General features: G+C 42.6%; 1 protein-coding gene across 3 annotated transcripts in view; it reads left to right on the forward strand.

Moving 5' to 3' along the window:
- The window catches only part of LHFPL3 (LHFPL tetraspan subfamily member 3), a 227,111-nt gene that overhangs the window by 177,974 nt on the left and 33,697 nt on the right, over positions 1-15,440 (forward strand). The window lies entirely within an intron of this gene.

Consider the following 15,440-nt stretch of genomic DNA (forward strand, 5'->3'; position numbering starts at 1 on the left):
GGAGCTGCTGGTGTCTGTGCAAAAAAACAAAAACAACCTGAAAGCAGTAACTCCACCAGGTCACCATTGCCTCTGTTGCTTGCAAATCTATGTTTTATGAAGCCTGATCACTTCAGAGAATGACCTCTTGACCCTGGTGACCATCTATCACACAGAGCAATGTATTTGCCAACAGGAGTATCCAGTTGGACAGTCAATCATTTAATAAGCTTTTCATCCTACACAGTTTATTGATTTTCTCTTTTAGTAATAGCAAGAGACTACACTGTCAGAGTAGGTGTTCTGCAGCACTTGCATCCTTTTCCACACGCAGTCTTTGTTTTATTCTCCTTTTTCCATCAGCCTTTATTGCCATAGATACATGTCCTGTCATCACTATGCCCCAAAGCACCTCATTTTCTTTTCACTTGTATCTTGATTAATGTTTTCATAAGTTTTGCTTTCCTCTTCTTTATTGAGGAGTTGTTGCCCTGGAAGGCTCTTTGCTATGAAAAGTCATTAATTTCCACTTCTCCGTTTCTCTTTGACAATTTCACGTGTTTTATCCTGACCTTTCTATTGATTCCCTTATCGTACACATAAGCCAGGCCTTGTTTAATTGTTGTTAGATCAGATGGTCTAAAGGTTCGTAGAATTATAGAATCATAGAATATCCCTTGTTGGAAGGAAATGGAGGAATCATTGAGTCCAGCACCTGGCTCCATGAAGTGCCACCCAAAATTCAAACTGAGAGCATTATCCGCACACTTCTTGAACTCCAGCAGCTCAGTGCTGTGCTCATTGCCCTGAGTAGCCTGTTCCATGCCCACCACCCTCTGGTACAGACCCTTTTTCCTGACCCCCAGCTGCACAGCTCCATGCCGTTCCCTCGGGCCCTGTCGCTGTCACACAGAGCAGAGCTCAGCGCTGCCCTCCGCTCCCAATGAAGAGCTACAGCCACCATCAGGCCTCCCCTCAGCTCCTCTGCTCTGCACTGAGCAAACACAGGGACCTCAGCCACTCCTTGTACATCTCTACTAGATAGAATGTTATGCTTTTAACTGCCTAGAAATGTGCTGTTTGGGTATAATTTGTCCTTTACTTCTGATTGGTTAATTAGGGCTGTTAGGAAAGTCAACGTATTTTACCTTGACCAAATAGGTGTTGGAGGAGCTACAATTAAGCCGCTCAGTTTTCAGTCAAATAACTCTTATTCCATCCTTTTGAAAATGCATCGCTAAATCTTTAGCTTTATTGTCTGACAGTCTTCTCTATTTCCTTTAAGAAAAATAACTAGAGAGTATTTCTGAGCTTAACCAGCAGTGAGTGGCACTGCTCAGGGAACAACTTTGTAACTCAGCTCCTGTGCCTTTGTATCCCAGGAGCAGGAGCTGCTCCAGCCACATACCCTTGCAGCATTCAGATTTTCACTTTTCCTTCTACAGTAAGCATATGGAGATTGACAATTTTTGTGATCTTTAAGTAAGGGAATCACCGTCATGAAAAAGTCTAGAAGCATCATGCTGGGATATTAGAATTCTCTGCTTATTTCCAGCTTAGCTTTTCTCTCACTAAAAAGATGCATTTTATCAAAGAAAATTATTAAAGCCTGAAACATCATTCTGTGATGCAGTTCCCTTCCTCCTGCAGCGCCAAGTGTGGGAATTAATATTTGCCAGCATTTTGCCATGAGACTGACAGCATGAAAGAATAAAAAAATAGCTACAGCTAGTTTCAAAGAAGATGGGGATTCTGGGTTTTCTGCAGATTACATCATAGCCATCTTATTTTGAGCATCTTAGTCCCGTTGAGTTCAGTCCTGCTGCAGATTGAAAACATTATAATTGTATTAGGAATCATTTGCCAGATGCAAGGGCTCAGCCGCAGTGCAGCATGGCTGTTCTGGCTGCAAGCACTGGCTCATGGAAAGCGTGTGCACAGCTGAGCTCACCACCTAAGCGAGGGTGAAGCTCTCTAATAGGCATTTGAAGGATGCTGTTGTTATGCTGGGGAAAAATATAATTGTTTATGTCTGTGGAACATGAGGAGATGGTGAGAGGGACAGGGGGAGGAAATGTATTTCAGTTTAAAAAAAGCATTGAGTTTCAGACAGAAAAATGAGCAAAAGGCTCACTGTGATGCCAGGCATTTTGGAGACAGGCTGAAGAAACAGCCAGACAAGCCTACAGGGGTAAATCCCAGTTCAGTTATCCTGCTGCAAGGGAGAGAAACCAGGGTCCCTTTCTCCCTTCTCAGGCCCAGCAGCTCCTGACAGCTCATATGGGGCCACAGAGCCAGGGGCTGACTGAGACAACTGGGTTTATCACTGCTCTTTAAATCTTAGTTAGCTTTGTCTATCTTGGGCTAGACCGAGGCCTAGTACATGTATGTGAAAGTCCTTTAAAAAGCATCGTGCCGTCTTCTTCAAGCACTGCAGATGCCTTCCCTCAGTAGCTTGTTTCCAACCTTCACTTTTTAACATGTTTTGCCTAATTTCCTCTTCAGATGTATCTAGTTTCAGCTTTCAGCCATTCATCCTTCCCCATTAGATTAAAGGGTTCTTTTTTCCCTATGAAGATGGTTATTCACTGTAATCAAGATCTTTCAATTTTTCTTTTTAATAAGCTAGACAAATTGTACTTTCTAAATCTCTCTCTCACATTAGGTACCTTCTCCAGTCCTTGGTCCACTTTTGCAGTTCTCTGTGTCTCTCCCAGTTTTTCAGCATCCATGATGAAACAAGTACTAAGACTACACACTGCACTTGCATGTTAGCCCCGACACTACCAGGGGGAGGATAGCCAGCTGCTACCTCTGTCCAGCAACTCACATCTATCCACCTAAGGTCTCATTAGCCTTTTCAGCTACAATAGGGCTTGAGGTTTCATCTTCTTGTTTGACCTCTAGATCCTTTCAGGAAAAACAGCACCTAAAAAGAGCAGCTAATATTTCCCCTTTCTTGGACTTTAACTTTGTGTTTGGCAGTTTTTAAAGACAATGTGCCCAGACGACCAAGTGACAGATCATATGGCTGTATTCTTTGTTATTTTACATGTTTACATATTTACATTTCTTCTGTAAGCTACAGATTTTATCAGCCATGCTCTAAGGTAGCATCTACTGCTAGTGAATAGTTTTAGGCCTAGAAACAATCACCTGTTTGATGATGGTAGCTTGTTGTCAAGTTGGGCTCAGAGAACTTAGTTTTTAGTAGTTCTTAATCTTTGTTTCATATGGGATTTATATAACCTACACAGTGGTAATGTTATGCCCTGCAATATGAAGTCAGACAACTTGAAATTCTTTTTTAATTACATAAATTCATATTTTTATAAGCTAACTTGAAAGCTGAGGCAATAGCAAAATGTTTATCTACCCTGCAGCCTTTAATATTGCTGTGTTAGCTCAGCAGGTGGAGGTAATCTCCAGCCATAACAGTAGCAAGCACTGTGTGTATTTATTTACCCTGGCGCTCTACCTACCTCATTAGCAGTGCAATTAAAGAGTCAGTTCCAGAGAGAGAAACACCTCCACTTCAGTTCACCAAGAAAGTTATGACAGTGCTAACACTGAGAAACAAATGTAATTTGTTAATAAGCATGTTTCTGTGCAAACAGGCATTTGCTTGATGATTATTCCCTTATCCACACACAGCAAGGATCTACCTGTAGCAGATTTTTACTTAGGCATGAAAGAGATACTTGGCAATATCCAGGGAGCTTTCACTTCTACCTGAAATTGCAGACATCACACTATTAATCTGAAGATCTGCATGGCCAGAGGAGGCAAATTTGGCTTGAGTCTCCAGTGATGAGGATTTTACCATGTCCCTGGGGAGGCTGTTCCTGAGACTGTTCTAACTGTAAAAAAATATTCTATATCAAGACAAAACATCTTCCAATGCAACTTGCATCCATCATCCCTCATCTTCTCCATGGAATCAGAGAATGGCTTGGGTTGGAAAGGACCTTAAAGATGATCTAGTTCCAATCTTCTGTCTTAGGCAGGGACATCTCCACTAGATCAGGCTGCCCAGGGCCCCATCCAACCTGGCCTTGAGCACTTTCAGGGGTGCCAGTGCACCACCCTCTGAGTAAAGATTTTTTTCCTTTTATCTAATCTGAATGTCCCTTCTCTTAGTTTAAAAACATTGCACTTTGTCCTATCACTACACTCCCTGATAAAGAGTCCTTCTCCAGATTTCCTTTAGGCCCTTGCAAGTATCTGAAAGCTGCAATGATGTGTCCTGGGAGTCTTCACTTCTCCAAGCTAAACAAGCCCATCTCTCTCAGCCTGTCTTCATAGGAGAGGTGCTGCAGCCCTCTGAGCATCATTGTGGTCCTCCTCTGGACCCACTCCAACAGCTCCACATCTTTCTTGTGCTGAGGGCCCCAGGCCACGATGCAGTACTCACGAGGGCAGAGCAGAGAGGGACAATCACCTCCCTCTTCCTGATGGCCACCTCTCTGTTGATGAAGTCCATGATACTGCTGGTCTTCAGGGCTGCAATTGCTCACTGCTGGATCATGCAAGGTTTTTGTCCGTCAACATCGCTAAGTCCTTCTCTGCAGGTCTGCCTTCAATCCACTCATTGTGCAGCCTGTATTCATGTTTGAGATTTCCCTGACCCAGGTTGCAGGACCATGTACTTGGCCTTGGTGAATTTCATGAAGTTCACATGGTCCCACCTCTCAAGCTTGCCAAGGTTCCTCTGGATGTCATGTGGATCTTTCTGAAGAGAGCTTCTGTCCTCTTTGTAGTCACCACTCAAGTACTGGAATACTGTGATGAGGTTTCCCTGAGCCTTATACTACAAATGGGAAGATTTACAATAGCCATCTTTCCAGAATGCAGGGGTAGGAAGCAGCAAGTTTGCACTAAAATGCTCTCAGGCAGAAGCAGCTCTCCAGCAGCCACAAAAGGCCGGAGTACTTCCTCTGCATTTTGTGCAGAGCTCAACAGTCTTATGTTTCCAATGTGTTCCATGCTTTCTATTTTCTGTCACCTGGCGTAGATGGTCCTTCTGTGTTGCACTGACTTCCCTGGATCCCATGTTTAGGCACCCATCTCTCCCTTACACTGCAGACTGCTGCTTATTATTTCCTGCTTTGTGAATGCTTGATGGAGCAGCTTAGGCCCTGCAAAGTGGATGATACATCATCTTGACATGATTGGGCACAAATAGCCCCAGAGCACTTTGGATCCCCGTAGTACTGCAATGGTGGGCTATGTCTACACTGACATTAAATTATCAAGATCTTTATGGTTAGCTTTCACAACCGCAAATCAGAAAAACTCCATCTAAACACACTTTATTGAATATTTGAATACTACTGTGACAGTCTCAGGAAAACTGATGAGTTTTGTCTTTTCTCAAAGTCAGGAACTCCTTAGGCAATCATACAGATTCTCAAAAACTGCTGAACTGTTATACTGAAACTTAAAAGAAGAAAAAAAAAATGCAACCAGAGGCAGGAAGAAGTCACAGAGGACTCCAGCCCAAATGATTAAGGCTGTGCGTATGTATAAGCAACCACAAAGGGGAGTATGCAAAACGTTCAGCAAAATGCACAACAGAATGCGCCTCAATAGAGCTGCCGCTGGGCAGCAGCTGGGAGGAGTGGAGTGAGGCTCCTCCTGCACCCCACTGCTTCATCCTGCTTCCCATCTGCAGGCAATCACCTTCTGATAACAAATCTCCTTTTCAGATTTCTTTTCTTTAAAGCCATTGTGCAGGTTGCAGCATTAGCTTGCTTTCTGTACAGAAATAGGTGAAGTCTGGACCTGAGGCATTCCCACTGAGATGGATGCCAGTTTTCTTCAGGTTCCTTTGAAATCTGCCTCCTGTTCCATTTCAGAGTTTCCTACTAGCAGCTCTTTCTTCTTCATTCATTGCTCCATCATGCATACCAGAGACATTGCAGCTGTAGGCTGCAAGAAGGTTGGCAAAGATCAGCCTGTTCCTAAGGACCTTTGGCTCACGGGGGACCCAGTTTGAACACGCTTCCTTAAAGAAAACATCCAACAAAATCAATTTAAAATCAGTTTAAAAGCACCCAATATTCTTAATTGCTTTTGAGAAACCTGATCAAGGAGCAGCTCTTCCATCCTGCATGACTGGTGTGTCCTCGGGGAGGGCTCTGCCACTGCGTCACCGAGGTTTCTCCCCAGATCACTGACTTTTGTTATACCACTTTTTATAAACAACTTAGAATTCATAGTGTGGGAAGCTTAAGCTAGTCCTTTCTCCCTCTGATGTGAGAAGTAAGAATGGTCAGACATTGTCTGTAGTGAAGAACAGAATTTTCCTTCTGTGCACAGATTATACTTCTCTTGTGGATTTTAGGAAAGCATTATGTTCTGGTTTTGCCTTTGAAATATGCACCTTTTAGAAGCCACCTCAATCTAATTATGTCTTTTTTTCTCCAGAGAAGATGAGGGATTACACTGTGTCTGAATTAGAGTCAGCTACCCCAGTGTCTCATGCAAGCCAAACTGGGTGAGTTCTGCTAAGAGGATCATGGTAGAACTTCTCAGCCAATGCTGTTTATTTTACTCCTTGTACTTTTAGTACATGAAATTTCAGCTTGAAGAGAGCAAGACTGCTTCCTGAAAAAACACAGGTGCGAGGGAGCAGGAGCTGTGACACCAGCTGGCTGCCAGTTCGTTAGGCTCAGCACTCCATCCTGCCTGTGCCAGTCTGCAACTTCAGGAGAGAAGTAGCTGATCATCTTAGGGTTGAGTCTGGGTCATTACTTGTCTTTGAACATTTTTGATGATTGCCTACCCCAAGAAAATGTGTTTTGTTTTTTTTTTTTTACAGTAAGTTTGATAAGGCTCTGGCACAGATGAGGCTCATGGCTCAGAGAGGTGGTGGATGCCCCATCCTTGTAACATTCAAGATCAGGCTGAATGGGGTTCCGAGCAACTTGTAGGTGTCCCTGTTCACTGCAGGGGAATTGGACTAGCTGATCTTTAGATGTCACTTCCATCTCAAACAGCTCTATGATTCTGTGATTTGCTAATGGCAAGTGCTCAGCGTGGGGGAATTTATAAGCACAATATTGCTTTGAGTGCCTGGGTCTCAGAAGTGTTTGCAGTTCTCAGAGCCTGCTGAAGAAAGCAAAAGGAAGCCAGTGGTCCCCAGAAACACAAGATGTTGGATGGAACACTGAGAGATCCATGCTCAGATGGTGCAGAGAAGATGCTCATCCTCTGCAGTGGTGCAGTCTGTGGGCTGTGCAGGTCAGAAGAGAAGGACCATGGCCATAGTACCTCATGGACAGGGTGGAAATTCTCTTCAGGTTAATTATAATGGCACTGATATTGAAGTGACACATTACATTTATCCAGTACTCATCTAAATGAGTTTATTCTAGTCCTGCATATCCATGATTCCTGATTTAGACTCGTTTGAGATCTGAATCTCTCACCTTATCTAGTATGCTGCACAGTGATGGTTAGAAAACTTAATTTGTCCTAGAATAGCCTGGTTTTGCAAGTGGGTATTGTAATGAGAGCCTTTCCCTGTATAATATTTTTGCTTTAGAAACTGATTACTCATGATTCCTATCAGATCTGAATTGCAGATATCTGGGGGAATACAGCACCAGGATATTTTTGATCTAAATTGCCCTCATATCTGTTCTACTGCAGCCTTCTTCTAAAGCAGACTTTATATTATAAATTACTTTATAGATTTATAAGGTATGACATAGAATCATTACATATTGTGTAAGTGCTTTAAAATTAATTTGTTCTTGAATGTGTCCATGTATGAATGAATTTGATGTAAGCCTTTATTTTTATGCTCTGCTACAGAAAGTGTACAAAGTACAAACTGTAAATCAACCTCCACACTTGCTGGAGTGACTGCTCAGCTATGAAAAGAACTTGCTCAATATCTAAAGAAGATTTAGATATAGAAATAATAGTGTGTGTGATGGAGCTGACGTGCAGCATCAGGAATTCCCAACCTAAAATAGTGGGATTTGTGATATAGCATTAGTGTGCAGGTCCTTCGGGTTTGGTCTGGCTCAGAGAGGTGTGAGGAGATCATAGGGGTGCGACTGGGACCTTGATGACACCTTCCTGTGTGTGGCCATAGGATGTCACAGAAAGTGGCAATTTCAGTGCACATGATGTTCAGAGATAGTGAGCAGTGTTTAACAGTAGCATTTGGGTTTTTTTTACTTTTATTAATTAAAAATCCCACATGGGGTCATAACAATTATTTATGGATTTGGGTCAAATTCAGCATAATTTTATCTGATAATTTGGACCTTGGTATTTGCTTCCCTCTTCTCTGCCAGATGTACTGCTGAACGTTCAGGATGTGGGGCTCCAGCCCTCCTCCAGGAAAGAGGACCCACCACTGTCCACCCTTCAGGAAAGTCCCTATTAATCCATCACACTGTCAGGAAATGTGGGGAAAAGTGCCCCAAAAGTATTCTTTCCCTGTAGTTTAATTGGGGCTGCAATAGTCATCGCCACCAGCCACAAACCCAATGGTACCATACCCACCAGGCTGCAGTCACTTTTAACACGTGCTCTTTCCCTTGCGACTGTTGAGAGTTTGTGCTGTTGCAATGAAAAGTAAAATAGCCGCCACTGGAGAGCTGGAGAACATCTTATTTCAGGCGACCTCTGGCTGGACTTAGGGAACATCTTCAGTAAAAGAAAAGCCTTGGCTCAAATCCCTGCATGGAGCAGAGCGTGGCTTTGACCTCAGTGAACGCTCCTTCCTTTGAGTGCCAGGTCAGGGAAGAATAGCTGCCATCCAACTTCTCCGCTTTGTGCTGCCAGGCTTTCTTCCTCTACTTTTATAGCCTGTCCCTCAAATCATGTGTTTTGCTGATCTGAAATTTTCAGATTTCATTTCAGAAGGCTGATAGAAAGGGGGTTTTTTGTGTGTTTTTTTTTTCCTGGTTTTGCTGCCGAACTAAAAATAAAACCAATGGTTGTTTCAGCTCCAGCAGTGAGACCCTGTGCTCGCGCTTCAGTGAGCGATACTGGAAGTCCAGGGAGATCTGAAACAAAAGCTATAGCTTAAAAGGGAAAGGATCTAAAAGGGAGCTGACCCAGCTGCCGTAGAGATAAATACTGAAATTCCTATGAACTGTAGTGTTTCAGCAGACAGACCTTTGTCCCCAATACCACGGGTGAGTTTACATATCGCTCAGAAGCAAAAATAATGCATGAGAAAGAGAAAGAAATTTGTGAACAGATATTTTAACTATTGCACATTGATGATAACAACACAAAGGGATAAAAATAGAAGGTGTGATTAAACAGGTTAAGTCTAAACTCGGTTGTTTCTCTGGAAATAAGATTTGGTCAGAAAAAAAGATGTAAGAAATACAGTCTCTCCTTCTACCAGGGTGTTAAATGATGTGTTCCTATAGGAATGGACACAACATGGTTCTTTTGTTCCACAGTTTAAAGGCTGTTTAGTAGCTGACGTAGTGGGGGCTCCAGGACCTCCACATTGCATGGCTTAGACACTGTCCCACATGTTTTGCACATAAAAGGGCCACTTAACTAAAAGTATTTTTAATACCCAGTTCTCATTAAAAGGACAATTCTTTTTATGCCAGCAATTATTATTATTGTTGCTAATTATCTTAGTATACTACTACTCAGACAAGAGAGAAAAGACTCAGTTTGCACCAGAGGAGGTTCAGATTGGGTATTCCTTCTCAGAAAGAATGGTGAGGTGTTAGAACAGGCTGCCCAAGGAGGAGGTAGAGTCACCAACTCTGGAAGTGCTTAAGGAAAGGGTAGATGTGGTATCGAAAACTATGGTTTAGAGTACAATACTAGTGGTAGATGGATGGTTTGATTCAATGATCTTAGAGGTCTTTTCCAACCCTAATGATTTTAATAAGTACCTGCACAAAAAAATGTTGGATATTTTTATGAGATTTTTTTCCCAGCAGGGAGTCCTTTTATCCAAACATCTGTATTAAAGTCATGGCAGACCCTCTGCTACATAGTGGGCTTGTTAGCCAGCCTTGCTGGTGGCTCTCAGGGGGTGCTCCAGGGATGAAGGCAAGTGCTCAGAGCCTCACACTTCACTTTCTCCACTGCTGAGAGCTGTGTACCACCTGTTCTGATGCAGAAACAGTCAGTGCTCCCCCTGCCCACTGTTTTCCCAGGCAGAATGTGAGAAGGAGAAAAACATCTTTTTCTTCTCTCTCCAGCCTCAAGTAATGAAGGTTGGTCTGGCTTTAGGGTGCAGCTGTCTGTCCAGAAAAGCTTTTAAGCATGCAATTAATCCATCCTCATTTAGCAGTGTGCAGACACAGCTAAGTTTTACCAAGCGTGACCTGGGACTGTACTCCAATTAAGGCACTTTGGTAAGTGCTTTGGTGAGCAAGGTTGGGCAGCTGATATGGAACCTCAAAAGGGCAGTGGGAAAGGGGAGACAGACATCCAGCAGCATCGAGGCAGGAGGCACTAAGAGGGCTAAGAGTCAGCCTCTGACTCAGAAAAGCTCACTTCTATTTTATTGATGGCTCCAGTGTCACTTTCTCCAAATGACTTCATTGTCCTGTTAGAGTTAATAACTGATCTCTTTAACAATACGTTTCTGAAATTTACTCAAGGAAAAGGTTGTGAAAGCTGAACGTTAATGATTTTTTGTGAAATTACCTGGCTTTTGTGGCCATTTCCATTCACTCAAAGTTGTTTGAAATCCTTGATTCTACCCATGGAGAAGAAACTGGGACCACTCTGGTGTCTTCCAAATCTTCACATGTTCATAATTGGGATCTGACCCTCCAGTGCAGGCATGTGGAAGGAGGCAGGAGGTAAAATGCTCAGCTTTAGGCTAACCCTCCAATACCACAGGCACATTTACAGGCAATTAAAACAGAGCACAGGCCCTCCCCTAGTACCAGGCTGCTCAAGTCAGGATCACATAAGCCATTCATATGACCCAACATCAACAACACCTGCAGCAAATCACCAGTTTTCAGCCAAGTTGTTTTCAGGAATAAAAACAAAGTGGATGGCAAGAAGGAAGAGATTGCCATTGCAATGAGAAGAAATGAACAGGATAAGTAAAAAAACAGTTTCCAGCTTTGGAAAGATTATGGTGGTGGAGGTGCAGGAGGAAGAGATGGAGGATGTTGGAGTGTGGAAGTGGAGAGGGAGGAAATGTAGAGGGAGAACTGGACTTTGTCAGAGACATGCCAGGGCTGCAACCAGGGAAGGAGATTTTTCACCTCAGACAGAGAAAGGCAATGAAGGAAAAGGGGACAAGATTTAATTATTCTGCGTTTACAGACTATACAATGGCTGCAGCTCTTCTTAAAGCTAATTTGAAGGGAAAATGCTTATAGAAATTAAAAGAGTTCTCAAGAATTATCAAGAAAAGAAAAAATGATGGATCAAATCTAAAGTTAAGAACAAGTAGCATTATTCTGTTACTACCAAAGGGCCTCATCCCAGTGCCATGTTATCTGTGCTCCTATTGCAAGAAGCTGAGGAGCCCAGGCTCTTCCAAGAGGCACTGCATGGGGCTGAGCCCCCCACAGGGTACAACAGAGCAAGGCACTCATCCAGATGTTGATCCATCCCAGAGTATGCGCCCAGCATATACCCTGGTACCGCATCAGCATGTGAGCACGGCTGCTGCCTGCCTTTGGTGTGTGGGTGGTTAATTCACTGGTACGTTGGAATGTCTGATGAAAATGTCTCTGATGCTCTCCATTTAGAAACCTTTCCTCTGCAAAATGCTTCAAAGGAAAGATTCATTGTAGATGTGCATAACCAAAAAAACGTTGAAGATTTTATTGTTCGAGTAAAACATATGAATTGCTGTCATCTAAAATAAGCAGCCAGTGCAGTTTGATGTATGGCAGAAACTTTCTGGGTGATACAAAAATAGTCCCGTGTATTAATCTGACAGGTCTGGCCCTCCCAGGGGTGTACAAAGCCTGAGTGCTGCTAATACCTTCTGATGATGCCTTGCTGAGTCACTCTATCACCAGCTCCTGCCACGAAGTCTTTGTCTAAATATATACAGTGTGCTTCTCTAATTGCTATGATGTGTAAAATAGGGCAGGCAAGGTTGATACAGGTTTCTGTGGCTGAACTGAGATGTTTAATTATATGGAACAAAATCTCAGCATTGTAAAAATTACTTCTAGTGTTCTGTGTTTCTTATGTCTTACTGCAAGATGTCTGTGGCATTAACACGTTGGACTCTCTACTTTTCCATCAAAAATAGAATTTCATCTTAAGAAACAAATTGAACAAGCATATTTTATACCAAATATGCTTGACTTAAAGCTTTCCCCCTATTATTTCATAAATACTTTGAGATAAATACTTTACTTATTTCATAAATACTTTGAGGGGCTCAGATAGCTTAGTAAAGATGAATTGCGTGTGATTCTGGGAATACAACCATTCCATTAGTTATCCTTCCTTTCAGTTGTGTCAGGCTTTTTGTGAATAATCTGCATGTTTAATCAATGGAGACTAATTAGGAAGACATGGCACGTTATGCTGTTGTATTAAAACATGTTTGTTGCCAAAGGCAAGACATCATCAGTATTTCTAGATGCAAATTATTACTTGTTATATACATCATGGAGAATTTTACTGTCACCATTAACAAAGTTAAAAGAATATATAAACAGCAATGCACAGATATGTAACCTGCAAAAATTGATCACTGAGAAGAAAGGGATTATCACAAAATTGATTATTTCTTCCTCTAGCTCTATAGTCAACGATCCCGAAAGACAAATGATTCTCCTTAGACTTGCTCCAGAGTAAGGCTGCTTTACATATCTGAATAAAAAACAGTCAAATGCTAAAATTGGTAACGCCAGTGTAAGTATGGACTTCCTTCAGTGACTTCAATAGATTTTTTCTGAATTCACAATAGTAACAAAATATTTACCACTGTCCGTTTATACACCAAATAATAGGGTAGACTAAATGCCATTTAGGGCCAGGTCTGTCTACTTTATTCACATAGACAACTGCATTGATTTAAATACGATCAATCAAGTCAGCAGGATTCTCCCAGGCAGTGCTTGTGTTAGCAGTGGTGCTGTGGGACGTGCAGCTCATGCTTGAGGCTCCATGTCTGTGCCAGCAGCACAGTGTAGGGAGGTCATTATTCCACCCAGCCTCCTTCTTGCCCCTGTGGTTATCAGCCAGTTATCAGCTGGAACAAGCACAGTTGATGGGAAATTCACCTCAGAAGTATACTCCTGATCCCAATCAGAACATGAGTGTGGACATATCCCTAGATGGCCTCAGGCCTGCCACTATCTGATGTACATTATCCTGCTTTACCTGAGAAACAAGAACGGGGACTGGTCTTCCCAGTTCACCAGGTGCTGGATTGTTCCTATGACTGGGTTTGTATAGGAGACAGTCACCAACTGTATGCGTTTAACCTGTATAAAATCCAGTATTTTGGGATACAGACTGATGCAGGAATTATGGCACAATGAGAGGTACATCACTTACAGAATATCCTGAGTTGGAAGTGACACGTGAGGATCACTGAGTCTAATGCCAAGAAGAAGCTAAAAGGAGGACAAGAATTTTACATCTGAGCAAAGCAAGTCAGTTGAGGGACAGGAATGATTCTTCATATGGCTGTGTGATGCTTACATACATATGGAGGGGAAATGTTCCTTGGCCTGATTAAAGTGTTGGCAGGAACACGTCCTGCTGAGGGAAGCTGCCTGCTGCTGGAAGCATGTGCTGGAAGTTCCTGAGGCTGGAATGGACCCAATGGCTCCCCTTGCATGTATTTGTGCTGACGGGGAGATAACTAAGTCTTCAGCTCCACAAGAATGGCAAACCTCAACCCAGGCAATAAATGCCTGGGCTCCCCTAGGCCTGCTCCATAGTGCCCATGGGTAGGATTGCATGGCTGGACAGCTGGTGTGTCACTGGGGGCAGAAAGAGGAGCAGGAACATCCTTGGGTTCCTGGGGAAAGTGCATGTGTCTGGGGAAAAGCAGGGCACAGGGAGGATGGAGCCTTCATCAGTGCATGCTTGAATAGTTTTCCTAGGACATTTCCCAAGTGTACCAAATCACTGTGGTGCTGCTGACTTGTAAGAGCTGCCACCCAACCTGCACCAACATCAGTTCCACCTGTCCAGGATGTATAGGAAGAAGGCAGGCAGCCAAGTGCACTTACATACATACAAATGCTTCCATGTTGGTCTTACAGTGCAGAAGGAGCAACCTAACACGTTACTTAATACTTACTGGACAGTGTATTTTCCTCTTGTTGTCATTTTCCATTATTATATATGAGATAGATGCTTTGCTTTATACCTCAGTAATCAGCCAGCATGTGTATCCTTCAGTGTCTCTGTTCCACCTTCCATTGCCCAAATAGAGGTAGGAGCCAGTCCAACTCCTTGTTTTAGGAGGCAATCCAGTGTCAGTATACGTGCGGTCGCAGCTTCCAAGGCAGACAGAAATCCAGCTGATTTGTGTTAAAAAAAAAAAAAAAAAAAAAAAAAAAAATAGATTTCTTACTGCCTGCTGTGAAGCTTTAGAAAAGTTAATATTACTTTCACCAGTGTCAGTTGTTTAACCATTCCATGTAGGTACTTCCAGCTATTCCTTCTAACTCTACTGGTCTATTTTACAGTTCTTCTGCATTAGAAACAGCTAGGAAATGTCTGATTCTTTGTTGTCTATTTGAGATTCATACGTCAAGTCCAGTTTGAAATTCTTAAACTGTTTTCCAAACAATCTGGGGGTGCTATTGGAACCACTGGGCTGTGTTTTTAGTTGAGAAATGATTGCTTTAAGATCTGAGGCTCTATTTTAGCATCTCTTTTGAAGCCCCTCTGGAACAGCAGAAGTTTTGCCCAATTGATTGCTCTGCTGCTCCCACAGGAGATCCTCTTTTCTTTCTCCCAAGCTTGTTACAGATTTTTAGATGCTCAGAAGTGTAGTATACAGAGATGCAGGCACACATTTTTTTCTTGATATAAATCCTTGTAGCTTGTAGGTGACTTTCAGTGCTCACTGGGCACAGAAGGCTGTGTAAAGTGCTGTAAACTCACAAAAAATTACCTGAGTACATGACTGAAAGTACGCTCCTCTGAGTCTTGAAGTATCTTCAGGTTTCCTGTTGGCTTCCTCAGGGCACCAGGTGTGCAGGACCTCACCAGTGTGTAGTTCCATGGGTGCATAATTTAAAGCACAAGCCACAGCCACCCTTCAGATATTAGCCATTGCAGACAACAGGTAGGTTGAGTTCTTTCAGACAGTGCCAATGTTTTTGTAAGTACAGTCAAAAATGACAAGCCAACGAGAGTCAGGTAGTAAGTATATCTTTATTACTTCTCATCCAGAAAACAAAATTCTGTAGATCTGTATTTACTGACATTGTAACTGATGTGTTTTCATCTTTCATCTCAATAACTGTTCAACAGTTCTGACTTGTGGGTTTTTTTTTTTAATT

The sequence above is a fragment of the Excalfactoria chinensis genome, chromosome 1 (assembly GCF_039878825.1).
Source record: "Excalfactoria chinensis isolate bCotChi1 chromosome 1, bCotChi1.hap2, whole genome shotgun sequence".
Taxonomy (NCBI): domain Eukaryota; kingdom Metazoa; phylum Chordata; class Aves; order Galliformes; family Phasianidae; genus Excalfactoria; species Excalfactoria chinensis.